General features: G+C 38.4%; 1 protein-coding gene across 12 annotated transcripts in view; it reads left to right on the forward strand.

Moving 5' to 3' along the window:
• MITF (melanocyte inducing transcription factor) overlaps window positions 1-15,846 on the forward strand; it is a 223,421-nt gene that overhangs the window by 100,935 nt on the left and 106,640 nt on the right. The gene's annotated exons all lie outside the window — the stretch shown is intronic.

Consider the following 15,846-nt stretch of genomic DNA (forward strand, 5'->3'; position numbering starts at 1 on the left):
TATACACAGAGGTCTTTGAAAGGGACAGGAATCTTGATGGAAGGCTCAACTACCATCCAGAAATGGTTAGAATAAAAAGGCAATTGTTTCTTTCAATGAGAGAAAGGGAAGAATAAAATGTGGTGGAGATTGGCACCTCTTCTGCCATTCTTTAACCTCCGTAATGACTTACCAAAGAGCTTTTTTTAAAAAAAAAGAGATAGGAAAATTAATTATCAATGATTTCAGAGCAGATTATTATGTATGTGAATTATCCAGCCTCTTCAGATTTTGTCCTGTTGTCATCATTTGTCAGTATTTCTCAACATGTCATGGAAAGGTGATTCAGGATGAAACCCAAAACTGTTTTTTTTTTTGAAACAGAGTCTCACTCTGTTGCCTAGGCTGGAGTGCAGTGCCATGATCTCAGCTCACTGCAACCTCTGCCTTCTAGGTTCAAGCAATTCTCATGCCGCACCCTTCCAAGTAGCTGGAATTACAGGTACATGCCACCACGCCCGGCTAAGTTTTGCATTTTTAGTAGAGATGGGGTTTCACTATGTTGGCCAGGCTGGTCTTGAACTCCTGGTCTCAAGGGATCCACCCACCTTGGCCTCCCAAAGTACTGGAATTACAGGTGTGAGCCACCACAGGCCCCTAAACTGCTTTTTATTTCTAGTTGTATGTTGCCAGTTCAGAAACTTAATTAAGCATATAGCATGACAGACGTATTTCACCTTTTGTAGATGAGAATACATTCAAGACTGGGCTTAAGTACATATATCTTCGATGTAATTTATTAAACCCTTAAATCCATATTCACACATACAAAATAATCAGATCTTAAAATAACTATTGGAAGAAAGAAGAGGGAAAAATAGTAGGCATTCTTCACGACACTTTAATGTGTATGTTTATTGCTTAAAATGTTCAAACACAGCTTCGTTTTGTATGGTTAATTTTGGTGGTACAATATTTGAAAAGGTGATGAATAAAAAGTACAGGATGCAATTTTTGAAGCTGCAATTTGCAGGAGACTAATAATACAAGTCCATTTTCTTTTCTGAGTGTGCTATTTATACAATTGATATTTTTAACAAATCTTAAAACTGGAATGAAAATAGTAATTCATCTTAAGGGTAAGAAAGGTTGCAGCTGTGCCAAATTTGGAAACTTTAATAAGTCCTCTTGGTGGTTAAGCACTGATTATGGAATATTGTAATTTGTGTGTCACAGAGCACAGTGCTCAGCAGAAAGCATGCACTATCTTAAATTAATGTTAATTAATTAATGTTAAATGATTGAGTCAATTTGACAGTACTTCTTTTCGTCTCTGAAAAGAAAGCATATTTAATTTAGAAGTGGCAGGTCAGTTTTAAAGCCAAGCTACAATAAGTAGGTCAAGTGAAATTGTGCACAGAGCAGGGATAGTGGTGTTATATGTACAAAGAAAAAAGACTGAAAGGAAAAGTATCAAAATGTTTACCTGTGAAGATGATGAATAATTTGTTTTGTATACATTTTTGTTTGCCTTTAGTTTTCCACAGTAAATGAATACATTCTTCAAAGCATAATACTTTCACAACGTATGTTAAGCTTTACATACCTCTTTGTTAAATCACCAGTTGATGAATTAATAGTAAACATGATACATATCATATATGATGTGAGTGGTGTCCTCTGTAGTTGGGCAGCATAGTAGCTTTGAGTGGAACTTGCATTCTAGCAAAATTCATTTTTTCAAATAAGATTTTATGTAAAATCCCAGTATAGTCAGTTCTGCTATAACACAACATATGTGTTTCTAAAAAATCATCAGGCTACTGCAAAATCATGCAGTAGAAAACACACAATGTATAGGAAAAATGAGGCTAGAAGCATAATGCTAAAAAATTTCATCAGTGACATTTTAAAAAAGAAAAGATAGGAAACTAATAAACACAGTAGACAGATTTACACCCTTTAAATGTTTAAGCAATACATCAATATGACAACAAACTTGCTACTTGCCTTGAATAAGACCTGGATTTTGCTTGTAGAAGTAGCCTCAGAAGAGTTGCCGCTGGTGAGTTATTATAAAGTGGTAGAAGGAAGCTTATCTGAAATTGGATCAAAAATTATAGCATCAGAAGTGAATGAGTGTGACGCATAACACTCTTAGTAAACTGAGGTAGCTGGTAGACGTTTGAAGTATCTGCTTGGTGCAGCTGGGTACAGTTTTCAGGGTGTTAACCTACTGTTTCTTGAAGGCAGAATCACGCACAAGCAAACCGAAATTCTTGGGGGATATGCTCAAGTTGTTTACTGTGTAACAAATTTACATTTCCAAAATCAATGTGATAACAGAACTGACTGTGTATGAGATGGATGAAGAAAAGCTGCACTAGCTCTAGGTATGTCAAGAGCCCAGTGTAGAACCCAGCCTCCCCATTGCCACCTCAGGGGTTCCATGGAGCATTGCCATGTGGTGTAAACTTTATTTTTTTTTGTTTGTTTGTGACCCGGATCAGACACAGAAAGTTATTTTTCTTGTGGAGACATTCAGTCCTACCTACGTATTCTTCCCTGGCTGGAGTCTGGAGATGTGCCAAGGACTTTGGCATTTACAACTTTCAGTTCCACTGCCAGATGGGCTGTCCAGTAAAGCAAATGGCATTGAACTGAAAGCCCTATAGAATACCTTGCTCCAGGTCCTTACCAGGGACTATAACCTTGAACCTAGTGGTACTCAATACTTATGAAATGCCGCTATGAAAAACCAATATTTATGGATTGCAGTGTGAAGGACAGAGGTTCATTTGTTTCTCTGGATACCCAACAACAATGAGGAAGGAAGGGTATGTTGTTTGACAAATCATTTTCCAAGGTGTCAATATTGAAAGAAGGTGTGAGAAATTTACATTTATCAAAAGGGGTCATTGGTTATAAAACAGTTCAGGGAAATCTGTAAAATCTCTACCAGAAATAATCTAGACCAGCAGAAATCTCTATTCTGAGATTTTGATATCCCTGAGAACTTGTGCATCCTCCCTCCACCCCCAGCAATTAGTTTTACTGGATTATACTTAATATTATGCCTCTGCCCCTACTGAATCTCGTTACAAGATAGAGCCTTACAAATCTTTATTGTATAGGGTGTCTGTCTTGTGGGTGTTACAATGTCCTCTTTATGAAGACTCTTGGGTGAAGACTCTCTGGTTTCAGTACCACCAATGACTGTACTTCTACACAACTTTGGATTTTTATTTTATGTATATAGTTAGTCATGTAATTGATCATGTTTTCTTCCTCTTTATGGCTACAGACATTTTTTTTTTTTGACCCACACAGGTTTTTGTTTTGTTTTTATTTGTACTTTAAATTCTGGGATACATGTGCAGAACATGCAGGTTTGTTATAAAGGTATACACATGCTGTGGTGTTTGTTGCACCCATCAACCCACCATCTACATTAGGTATTTCTCCTAACGCTTTCCCTCTCCTAGCCCCCCACCCCACAATAGACCTGGTGTGTGATATTCCCTTCCCTGTGTCCATGTGTTCTCATTGTTCAACTCCCACTTATGAGTGAGAACATGCGGTGTTTGATTTCCCATTCCTGCGTTAGTTTGCTGAGAATTATGGTTTCCAGCTTCATCCATGTCCCTACAAAGGACATCAGCTCATTCTTTTTATGGCTGCATAGTATTCCATGGTCTATATGGGCTACATTTTCTTTATCCAGTCTATTATTGATGGACATTTGGGTTGGTTCCAAGTATTTGTTATTGTGAACAGTGCTGCAATAAACATACATGTGCATGTGTCTTTATAGTAGAACTATAGTAACCAAAACAGCATGGTACTGGTACCAAAACAGAGATATAGACCAATGGAACAGAACAGAGCCCACAGAAATAATACCACACATCTACAACCATCTGATCTTTGACAAACCTGACAAAAACAAGCAATGGGGATAGCATTCCCTATTTAATAAATGGTGTTGGGAGAACTAGCTAGCCGTATGTAGAAAGCTGAAACTGGACCCCTTCTTTACACCTTATACAACAATTAACTCAAGATGGATTAAAGACTTAAACATAAGACCTAAACCCATAAAAACCCTAGAAGAAGACCTAGGCAGTACTATTCAGGACATGTATGGGCAAAGACTTCATGACTAAAACACCAAAAGCAATGGCAACAAAAGCCAAAATTGATAAATGGGATCAAATTAAACTAAAGAGCTTCTGCACAGCAAAAGAAACTATCATAAGAGTGAACAGGCAACTTACAGAATGGGAGAAAATTTTTGCAATCTATGTATCTGACAAAGGACTAATATCCAGAATATACAAGGAACTGAAACATTTTTTTTTTTCAGACAAAAAGAAAAACTATTTGCCATGCCAGCATTCCGATGCTGAGAAGATTTCACATAAGTGTGTTTGAATTACTAGGGTTTATTGAAAAATCAGATCTGGTAACATTGCACTCTCATGTCTCTATGGCAACCATGGGATTCAATAAAGTATTGCCATTTTCCTTAAAATAGAACAGGCACTCTTCAGTTTTACCTTTTTTTTATTTTACCTGCCTGGCCCCTGTAGATGTTTAACTGTAAGCCCTCAGCTTAGAAAGCAATTTGTGACCCACCTCTAGAAAATGTGCAGGCATTTTTTGCATTTGTGTACTAATCTTATTCCTGAGCTCATTTTATTTTTTTCTCGAATTATCTTTCCTTCATTCTATTTCCTTCATCCACTTATATGAATTTTCCGTTGTTGGTTCATCTTGGGATGTTGTGTGCTTTTTCATAAATTGCTTTAAGTTCTTTTAGAAAGAAGCAAGATGTATTAAATATATAAATATTAAAATTAGGAGAACGACTTCTTTCTCCCAGATCATTTCATTTTTATTTTTGGCCTAGTAAATTTAAAGTGATTTCAGCTATTCTTCTGACCTATTTTTGAGTCTACTTGATTCTAGTACCATTCAGAGCTCTGCAATTCTTTGTTTTCTTTTCTTTCTTTTTTTTTTCTATTTCCTCACAGAGACTCTGAGAAGACATAAGACATTCAGCATATACAGTTGTTTTGTACCTAAAGTTGGTTGACTCTCCCTGATTTTGCATTAAGAACTAAAGAGTTAAGTAATTTTCACATACAATTTGGAATTTCCATATTTCCTTGAGAAATAAGAGGACACAGCTAGACCCAGTTAGCCCTTAGATGTGTTTGTGTCTAGTTCACCACATCTTTTCCCTGCCTCCCCCTTTGCCTCCATGACATTGAGGCTGAATGCTACTTGTCCTGTTTTCCTTGATTTTTCTTGGTCTGCAACCCATTGTTGGCCCACCACCCCAGCCGATCTTGCTGTCAAAGCATGTTCTACTCGTTGGCAGTTACTGGATTGGCTTTTCTTTAATGTCCCTCTTAGGGTTGCGAGCTTCCTTGGCAGGAGTGTCATGGCTCTGTGTGTGCATGTGTAGGTAAAAAGAACACTAGGTTCATTCATTCACCGAATGTTTATTGAGCACCTACTCTGTGGCAAGAACTGTTCTGGTGCTGGGGATAGAGCAATAAATAAAAGAGGCAAAGATATGCACCCTACTGGAGTTTACATTCTACTGGGAGTTGGCAAGTGCTATAAAGAAAAATAACACCAAAGGGCTTTGTCTTTAATTTGAAGATGATAGGTTAGACCTTGCTGCCTAGGTTTTTTTTTTTTTGTTTTTTGTTTTTTTGTTTTTGAACAGATATCTAAATTAATTGAGAAATGAGGAGTGAGCTGTGCAGCTATCTGGGGAAGAGCATAGCGAACCAAGGGGCAGCAATGGAAGTAAAATCCCAGAGGAGAGATCATTCTGGGTTTAGTATTAGACATTGCTTTTACTTCAAATACTGCCTTGCCTAATGGTGTGAACTGTGACCTTCTGGACCATGTCTGGGAACTCGTCTCTAAAATGCTAAGATTCTATGTAGAAGAAGGACCATGCCTTGCTAGTTTCTACCCAGTGCCAAGTCTAGTCCTTGGCTCTTGGTAAGCATTTGGTAAATATTTGTGCAGTTAACAGATGGACACAACAATGGTTTTGGCTGGGCCCAGTGGCTCACACCTATAATCAGGACTTTGGGAGGCCAAGGCAGGTAGAACACCTGAGGTCAGGAGTTTGAGACCAGCCTGGTCTCAACATGGTGAAACCTTGTCTCTATTAAAAATACAAAAATTAGCCAGGCATGTTGGTGTGCGCCTGTAATCCCAGCTGCTCAGGAGGCTGAGACATGAGAATCACTTGAACGTGGGAGGCAGATGTTGCAGTGAGCCAAAAGTGTGCCACTTGACTCCAGCCTGGGCAACAGAGTGAGACTCTTTCTCAAAAAAAAAAAAAAAAAAAAAAAAGGAAGGAATATAAAGCATCTCAAAAGCAGGATCTTAGCTGATTGTTTAATACAGTCCCAGAGATTAATGGCAAGGAAGATGCCTAGTCCTGAAACATGTGCCCAAGGAATTTCTCTAATGATAATTCCCTATTTTCTGCACTTAGCAAGACATATCTACACATTAAACTGGAGATTATTATGACCCAGGAAAGGGACCTGGGATTCTTTGACTGTTTCCTCTTGAGGGCATTAGTGTCACTGTTTGGGAGACAGTCCTCTAAATTCGGCTAAATATTGGTTACCCGCTGTAAGGACAGTGGGACAGTAGGAACTAGACTAAGTGCAAGGATTGTGTCTGAGTTGTTGTGTCCGTTTTTTTCCCTAGTGTATTCCAACTTCTAATATAGTAACTGTGAGCTCACACTAAGAGCTCAGTACATATTTGGTAAAGAGTGAATAAAATCAAAGGACGCATTTTCAAGCTCTTTCAGAAGACAGTGTTGGAGTCACACTGGAAAGACATCACACATTCTGCCTGTTTCCTTCCTAAGAAATTCACACTAGAATGAGAGGAGATTGAAAAGGCTGAAGAGTGGCGGGAAGGCCAGACCTATTGGTAATGTCTTATTTGCATAACTCATTTAGTTATTGTCTTTACTTACAGATGGGAAAATGAGGTCAGAGCTAGTAAGGGGCCAGGTAGTTTGACTCCAGGGGTTGTGTTTTTAACTCCTAGAGTATGTTACGTACAGAGAAGGATGACTAGCAGTTACAGAAACAGAAGTTTGAAAAGAATTCGTTCACTAAATGGCTAAATGGATTCTGTTAGTGGCATTAGTGACTGATGATCTTTTCTGGTGAAAATCATTTCTTTCACATGGAACAGGTGTCAGATGGAGAGAAAGGTCTACTCCATAACTAACACTTCTCTGGCTTTCTTGTGGACTCCTCCAAGACTTTGCCATGGTTCAGTTTCTTGAGAGTTTATATCAGCTTTTCTAAAAGCCACTGGGGAACCCCTTCATAACAGGAATTCTTGTTTTGATTCAGATAACACATGGGTATTTCCTAACTACCATCTTCCCGATCCCACATGCTTCATAGCCCAAGAGCTCTTTCCACATTTAATGATGTGCTGGCCACATTATTTCCCATCAGCCTCAACTCCTTCCTTCTTTTGTATTTCATGAAAAAATTCTTGTTCATAAACAATTAGGTTTTCTTCTGCTTATTTTCAGTGTAGATAGAATGAACTCAGTTGTTACTATGCTCTTGCAGAAGAACAAATTTAAAGTTGGAAGAAAGCTTTGCGAATTTGTTACAGCAGTCTGTTGGGTTCAGGGAGAATTGTTGGAACCCTACGCTTTCCTTTCATTTGTGTGCTTTCAAGTGAGGGGAACATTGTGATTTTTGTAGATGTTGTCAGCATAGATGGCAGAGATAAGCAGATATCCTGGCCAGCGTTCTGAGGAAGATGAAAATGGTTGTGTTTTCTCATGACTTTATTTTTCCAGAGCTGACTCTATGGCAATATCACTCTGACAAATATTGGCTGGCCATGGAATATTTTAAAGAGCAGGGGTTTCGTGAATGTTCTGTCTATTACCATGGCTGAGGAATCAAAACACAATATTCTCCACACATTTCCTCGAGCACTCATGGATGGATTCCAGTATGATACTTTTATGTTAGCTCTTAGACCACAGGAAGAATTTAAAATAAATGATTCCTGAAAACACAATGAAGAAGAATCGAGTAGAATATTTTGTAACATTTTTCTGTTTCTGCACGGTAATATCATGCTCAGAGTGGTGACAAAGACTGAGTGCAAAAGGGCTTTGCAAAAATTTATATTTTCAGATGCTTGTTGTGAACGTGATGGCAATGACCATCGTATGTAACATCTGCTTGGCTCGCAATCTCTATCCTTATATAAGGAAAAAGCAGACACTGATGGTGTTCAAAAACAAACCCACCACAGACATCCCAAAGACTTCTGTAATTTCCCCCTTCTCTAGAATGTACTTCTCACATTATTGTGTGATTAATGAAAATAAATAGTAGGGTGTGAGTATACAAAGGAAGGATACTGAGAGAGAGCTTTTTTGCACTGGAACTTTATTTGGGCAAAGATTCTTCTACAGTGCCTCTTGTGTTTATGAACAAAGCAGGATGGCCTGAATGTAAATTAAGGATTTCAGTTATGGTGCTGTTTTAGAGGAGTTCCCTTTGTGATGCCATGTTTGTATCAGGCTCTGGTGACCAAGGTGGTGGTGGCAGTGATGATAATGTTGTTTATGATAATGGCTGCAGTGCATTGACTGCTTGCACTCCAGGTTCTGTGCGAAGTGCATGCCAGGCATTAATCTATGCATTATTCCACAACAGCCTGTGAAGTTGAGACTGTTCTTACGCTCATTTTGCAGATGAGGACGCTGAAGCTTAGAGGGCTTGAGTAATTTCCCCCTGGGTGAATAGCTAATGAGAAATGGGAAGAGCTTGAATTGGAGGCTAGTACTGTCTAACCCCAGAGCCTGAGCTCTGATACCTCATTCTCACCACATCCTTTCTAGAAGTAGGAAACTCTTGCTTGGACCATTTCAGGGGCCTGTTGCCTCTCCCTGCTTTCCTCCTGTTTCCTCTTTAGCTCTTTTGCCTAGCATGTACCTCTCCACTGAAGGTCCACCATCCTTGTTTCTTTGCCTGACTTATATACCTCTCAGTCTTCAGGACTTCTTTACCCTGGGGTCTCTCATTTGAATTCTCATAATATTTCGTTCTTGTCTTAATCAAAACTCCATGCAGTTTGTAGTCAGCTACTTAAGTATTCCAGGGATTCTTAACCTGTGGTCTGAGCAGTCAATTGAGTTTTTTGTGTCTATGCCTGTGTGAATTTTCTCTGGAGTCTGTAGTTTTCATATGAATCTCAGAAAAGTATTTGACCAAAAAGGTTAAGGTGTTGTTGTTTATAGGATCCCTCACCCTCCTGTAAATAATAAGCTCCCAGAGGAAAAGAGCATATCTTATTTGTGTTTATTTCCCTAGATAGATATAATATGATGATATTTTTGGAGTGTTTGGATGAATAAATGTAGTTACTAGTTAGACAGTGAGGTGATATAGCCTGTGGCTTAAGAACATAGGATCTAGATTCCAGCTGTGCCTTGGGTTGAAGTCCTTCTTTGCAAACCCTTTGGCAAGTGATACAGTCTCTCAAAGTCTCGTTCTCCTCATTGGTAGAAGGGATACTGTAATAATATTAAAGGTAGAAGATTGTTGTTGAAGATTAAAATAAGGTAATGCATGTAAGATGCTTAGCATGGGAATACATAGCATACCTTCCATAATTAGCTGCTATTATTATTATTACTAAAGAACCTTTTGGAAGGGGCCAAAGAATGAGGTTCTCATGATTTTCCTAGTGACTATTGCAGAGAAACAAAAACCTGCAAAGCAGAAATTGTTTGCATGCCGCGTTTGAGTCTTAAAGACTTAGAACCGATGCGCTGTCATTAACCAAGGTGCCAGGTGCAAGGCAGCTCCCTCCCTAAAATGTTTTTCTTGGGCATTTCCATACCCCGTGGCCTTGACCCTGGACAGACAGTGGCTCAGGCTCCCCAGACAGGCACCCAGAATGCCAGCTAATGGAAATTTTGTGATAGTCTGCCCCCGAGGATTTGGACATATGTTGTTTTGTGTCTAAATCAACGGAAATAAGTGCAGCTGTAGCTACCCCCTCTGCATAATCATCTAAGTAGCCCGTTTCTTTGCATGTTCATGGAGCCCCCAAGTGCTGGGCCCATCACTTGCCACTCTCTCTGTGCATCACAAATGAGTACAGTAGGTCAGATGAAAGGCGGAGGCTGGTCGGGCATCATTGCCGATTTACACAGCAATGATGAATAGTTATACGTAGATCAAGACATAAAAGTTATTTATAATTGTCCGGTCACCAGGGTCACATTGGCAAGAAGGAATCTTTAGAGAGGTGCTTTGGTTGGATACTTCTGAACTCTGGATCATTAATGTGTACCAAATATAGAAAAGTTAGTTTAAAATCTCTTTACGGAAAATATATTATGAGCTGGATTTTATTGACATAGGAATATTGACTTACACCTTTCCCATAGGTTGCTATTAAATATGTACCATTTCTTTTTATCATTGGTAACTGTGACCTTGGCTCAGTCATTTGCAAATTTTCTTTTTTTGGTATATCTTAAAAATGGGTAGCACCTTTTATTCATATTTACTCCAAACTGGAAGCAGCCTGAATGTCCTTATACTAGTGAAAGGATAAACAAGCTGTGGTTTATCCATACAATAGTATACTAATTAGCAGTAGAAAGGAGCAAGCTACCAGTACCCGTAGCAATGTGGATGAAGGTCAAATGCACTTGCTAAAGGACAAAAAACAGACTCAAAAGCCTAAATGCTGTATGATTCCATTCATATGACATCCTGGAAAAGGCAAAACATAGAAACAGAAAACTGATAGGTGGTTTCTGGGGATTGGAGATGGGGGCTGTTTTGACTATGAAGGAGTAGCACAAGAGAGTGTTTTGAGGTGATGGAACTGTTCTATATCTTGATTGTGCTGGTGGTGACATGGCTGTGTGCATCTCAAAACTTGAACAGAAGGTGAATTTTAGTGTATCTAAATAAAAGTAAAAGAATAAAAAAGGAGATGATAGCATATACCCAATATGTTCACATGCTCACAAAGGTTGCTTTGAAAAGGCTGATACATGTAATTTAAATTCCAGAAATTTAATTTAAACCTCACAAATATTTGTGAGCTGCTATAATGCAGTGATTTATGGGAAATCCTAAAGGAAATACTGATCCATGCACTCAGTAATGTAACCATTTCTTTTGGCAGATATATGCAAACAATTCTAAGGTAATTTTAAGGTTATAATTACATTATGGGACATTAGAGGAGAAAGAGGCATCTAGGTGGAATCAAGGAAGATTGTTAAGAAAGTGAGGAAGGTGGCCGGGCGCGGTGGCTCAAGCCTGTAATCCCAGCACTTTGGGAGGCCGAGACGGGCGGATCACGAGGTCAGGAGATCGAGACCATCCTGGCTAACACGGTGAAACCCCGTCTCTACTAAAAAATCCAAAAAAAACTAGCCGGGCGACATGGCGGGCGCCTGTAGTCCCAGCTACTCGGGAGGCTGAGGCAGGAGAATGGCGTAAACCCGGGAGGCGGAGCTTGCAGTGAGCTGAGACCCGGCCACTGCACTCCAGCCTGGGCGGCAGAGCAAGACTCCGTCTCAAAAAAAAAAAAAAAAAAAAAAAAAAAAAAAAAAAAAAGAAAGTGAGGAAGGTTGTCAAGGAATAGTCTTAAAGAATAGGTAGATTTTTAAAGTACTTTTAGTAAACTTTTAATTGAAATATAATATTCCCACAGAAAAGTATGCACATCTTACATGCACTGCCTGAGGAATTTTCACCAGATAACTAGCACCCAATCTCTAAGATACAGCATCACTAGCACCCTTGTGCCTCCTCGTAGTCAACCCCTCTTCTAAGTATAATCACTATCCTGACTTCTAACACCATAGATTAATCATATCTGGGTTTTATTTAACTTCATACAAATGAAATCATACAGCATGTACTCTCACATCTGGATTCTTTCACTTAACATTATGTATGTGAGATTCATCCCTTGTTTGTATGTAGCAATAGTTCATTCTCATAGTATATTCCATTGTATGATTACATCACCATTTATCCATTCTACTGTTGATGGGAATTGGTTTGCCTAGAGTTATGCACTATTATGAGCAGTGTTGCAATGAACATTATTGCTATATGCTTTTTGGTGAACACACATATAAATTTCTGTCTGGTTTGGACTAAGAAATGGAATTACTGGGTTATGAGGCATGCATATGTTCAGCTTTTGGTAGATATTGCAAATCATTTTCCAAAAGTCTTTCTATGAATTTACACCCTCAGGAGCATCATCTGTGTGTTCCATTTGCTCTGTTCCTCACCAACGTTTGGTAATACATCTCTCTTTCATTTTACTGAAGAGAATGAGAAAGTTGTTTATATTGGTTTGAATCATTACAATAGATAAGTCCAGAAAGATAAGTTGGTGCTTGATTGCTAGTCTAAATAAAACATTTTTTAAAAAATCATTCATTGTATAGTGATGAACCATTAATTTTGTGACCGTAGTTGCCTGAAAACAGCAAAATCATGCTTTAGGAAGGGTTATCTAGTAGTAGGTGTAGAATGTTTTGGGGGAAGTTGTCAGAACAACTTAGTAGTCCAGGCCAGAGTTTCACCATGTCAGAATATCTGTGAAGACAGAGATGGTGGCTGATAGATAAGATGTGGTAAGTGACTGTTCAGTAGAGGGCTAAGGGGAAGGAAGAGTAAGAGATACCTCTGACCCTGGTGGTGCCTAAGCCAATTATGTCAAAATTTGCTACTATCCTTCTTAATGTCTTTAAAGCGTAGTTTATACTTGCTGTCTCCATTTCTTTACTTCCCTATATGCCTTATTTTTTAACTTTTTCATTACTAACAATATTCAATATTATTATTATTAAATATACATATATAAAGTAATATCTGTCAGTTTAATAAAGACCAATAAAATAGATAACCATGTGCCCACCATCCATCTTAAAAAAACAGAAACCTCTGGAAGCCTCATCTTTGAGGCATTCTCCTCTTTACTCCCTACCTAGTTAACCATCATCCTTTTTGTTCTAATCACTCCTTTGCTTTTCATTATAGTTTTAGCATCTTTGACTACATCGCTAAACTATACTTTGAACTTTAAATAAAATGGGGTCATAAGGCAAGATTCTATGTGACATCTTTTTTCATTCCACATCTGTCTTGATTTTATCCATGTAGAGGCATATCACTCATGTTCACTGATGTGTAGTGATGCATTGTGTTAATATTATTCCTCAGTTTATTGATCTCTTTTGTCTTTTTTTTTTTTTTTTTTTTTTTTTTACAAAGTCTCACTCTGTTGCCCAGGCTGGAGTGCAGTGGCACGATCTTGGCTCACTGCATCTTTCGCCTCCCACATTCAAGTGATTCTCCTGCCTCAGCCTCCTGAGTAGCTGGAATTACAGGTGCATGTGCCACCATGCCTGGCTAATTTTTGTATTTTTAGTAGAGACAGAGTTTCACCATATTGGTCAGGCTGGTCTCGAATTTCTGACCTCGTGATCCACCCGCCTTGGCTTCCCAAAGTGCTGGTATTACAGGCATGAGCCACTGAGCCTGGCTGATCACTTCCCTCTTAATCGTTAATCCCTGGACCCATTGACTTTAATATTGTGGCATACGTGATAGACTGAAGTAAATCATGTATTGTGTCCCATAGACTTAAAATTTTTTGTTAATAATTTAATGTTTACAATGAGGTGGAACTACAGTTGTCCTTTGGTATCCTTGGGGGATTGGTTTCAGGACTCCCTTGGATACCAAAATCCATGGGTGCTCAAGTGTCTGATTTAAAATGGTGTAGTATTTTCATATAACTTATGTACATCCTCACATATACTTTAAATCACCTACAGATTAGTTCTAACCTGGTACAACACAAATGACATGTAAGTAGTTGTTATACTATATTGAGTTTTTATTTGTGTTATTTTTTATTGCTGCATTGTTTTTATTTGTTTGCTTTTTAATATTATTGATCCATGGTTGGCAGAATGTGTGGATGTGGAGCTTATGGATACAGAGGGGCTGACTGTATTTTGTTTTCTATATGAAAGAGCTGCTTACTGTACAATAGAGTTTTCCAATCTGGGCAATATTGACCTTTGTAGCCAGATATTCTTTCCTGTGAAGGCCATACTGTGCATTGTAGGATGTTTAACAGCATCCCTGGCCTCTGCTCACTAGATGCCAGTAGCACTTGCTTCTCTGTTTGCAAAAACCAGAAATGTCTCTAGACCTGTCAGATGTCCCCTGGGAACAAAACTGTCCCTTGTTGAGAATTACTGCTCCAAAGTATTAAAATTCAATGGAAAGGCATTGAGTTACCGTGACTGACTGGAGAGAATCATAGCTGTTACCTTCCTCTTAGTACTTCCCAGCTGCCCCATCCCAACCCTAGGTTGGTGACTGTGAACAGTGGTATTTTTCTTTTGTCTTTTGGTAGTGGACTTTTACTGGTCCTGGAGACCAGCCCTCTCATGTTGTAAGCACATTATCAGTTTTACCCCCCACCCCCAGGGACTATTTTTCTGCTCTCATGGTCTACATTCTGCCTACGTGTGACTCTCTTTGCCCTAAACCCCTCCTAATCCAGAGGCAGTCTTTATAAGTCTTAGTGAGATGATCGTGCTTATTACATTGCATTTAAAAATTGCTTCCATTTCCCATAAGCAAAAAAAAAAAAAGAAAGAAAAGGAAAGAAAAAAAAAGCACGTATCTTTTTTAAATTGTCAGTTTAAAAATCTATAATAATAAATACATGTTAATAAGAAGTTAAATACCAATGAGTTACAAGATGTACATATTTGAAATACACGTTTTATAGTATTATTGATATTTTGATATTAATTTAAGCTTAAGAGTTATAGAAAATGCTGAAATGATAGGGCCTTTTGACCTCTGAAATGAAAATTTAAAACATTTAAAGTATATTTAGTTAGCACACAGCTCTCCCATAACTTTGTGTAATGATTTGTTTTCAAGTACAACACAAAACCTGCTCATGAATCCCAAAGCATTATAAAGCTGGCTCCATCTAGTGTATGAAGTACTATATAGCTAATACTGGGGGAAAAAATTGTACTAGGAATCTCTTTTGGTACTTCATTATGAAATTAGATAACAACCAAAACAAAACTGGACTGTAAGCTAAATTTATGTTCCAGGAGATAACCCAGGCCAGAGTGACCTTCACAGCATTAGAGGAGAGGTCTTTATATATCGAAGCATCAACCTCTAGCATGCCTGACATTTTGTTCTGACAGCCTTGCTTTTCTTCCCCCCTGGGCAGAGGTCTTATTTACAGGCACTATCAACAAACGCGGCGTGTAACTTCCATTGTGATATTCTCAGTCCTACTTGGCCAGCTTCCCACTTTTTCTGTATGGAATCATATCTAAGAGTCATGCTTATTTCCCACAGTTAGTGAGAGATTAGGGCTGGGCTCACTTACTATGATTTCAGAACCCTACATGGTTTTCTTTATCAGACTGAAATTCTTTGTAGCTACTAGACTCTCACCACAATAGAGTGGGTCACTATTTCGGGGCTGTGTTTAATCTTGTTTCCACTGAAAGTTTCTAGCACATTCTTTATATCTCTCAATCAGTGTTTCCTAAATTTTAGCTATTCTCATGCTAACTTCATTACTTTTGCTTGCAAAAACCACGTGGAACTTTAAATATTATATGTATTAAAGGAAATGAATGTTATAATACATGGAAGCCATGAATGGAAATAGGTATTAAAATTAATATAATGAAATTGAAAGAAAATTGTTAGATTCTTGCTAGGT

This window comes from Trachypithecus francoisi, unplaced genomic scaffold, assembly GCF_009764315.1.
Source record: "Trachypithecus francoisi isolate TF-2019V2 unplaced genomic scaffold, Tfra_2.0 Lachesis_group0, whole genome shotgun sequence".
NCBI classification, from domain to species: domain Eukaryota; kingdom Metazoa; phylum Chordata; class Mammalia; order Primates; family Cercopithecidae; genus Trachypithecus; species Trachypithecus francoisi.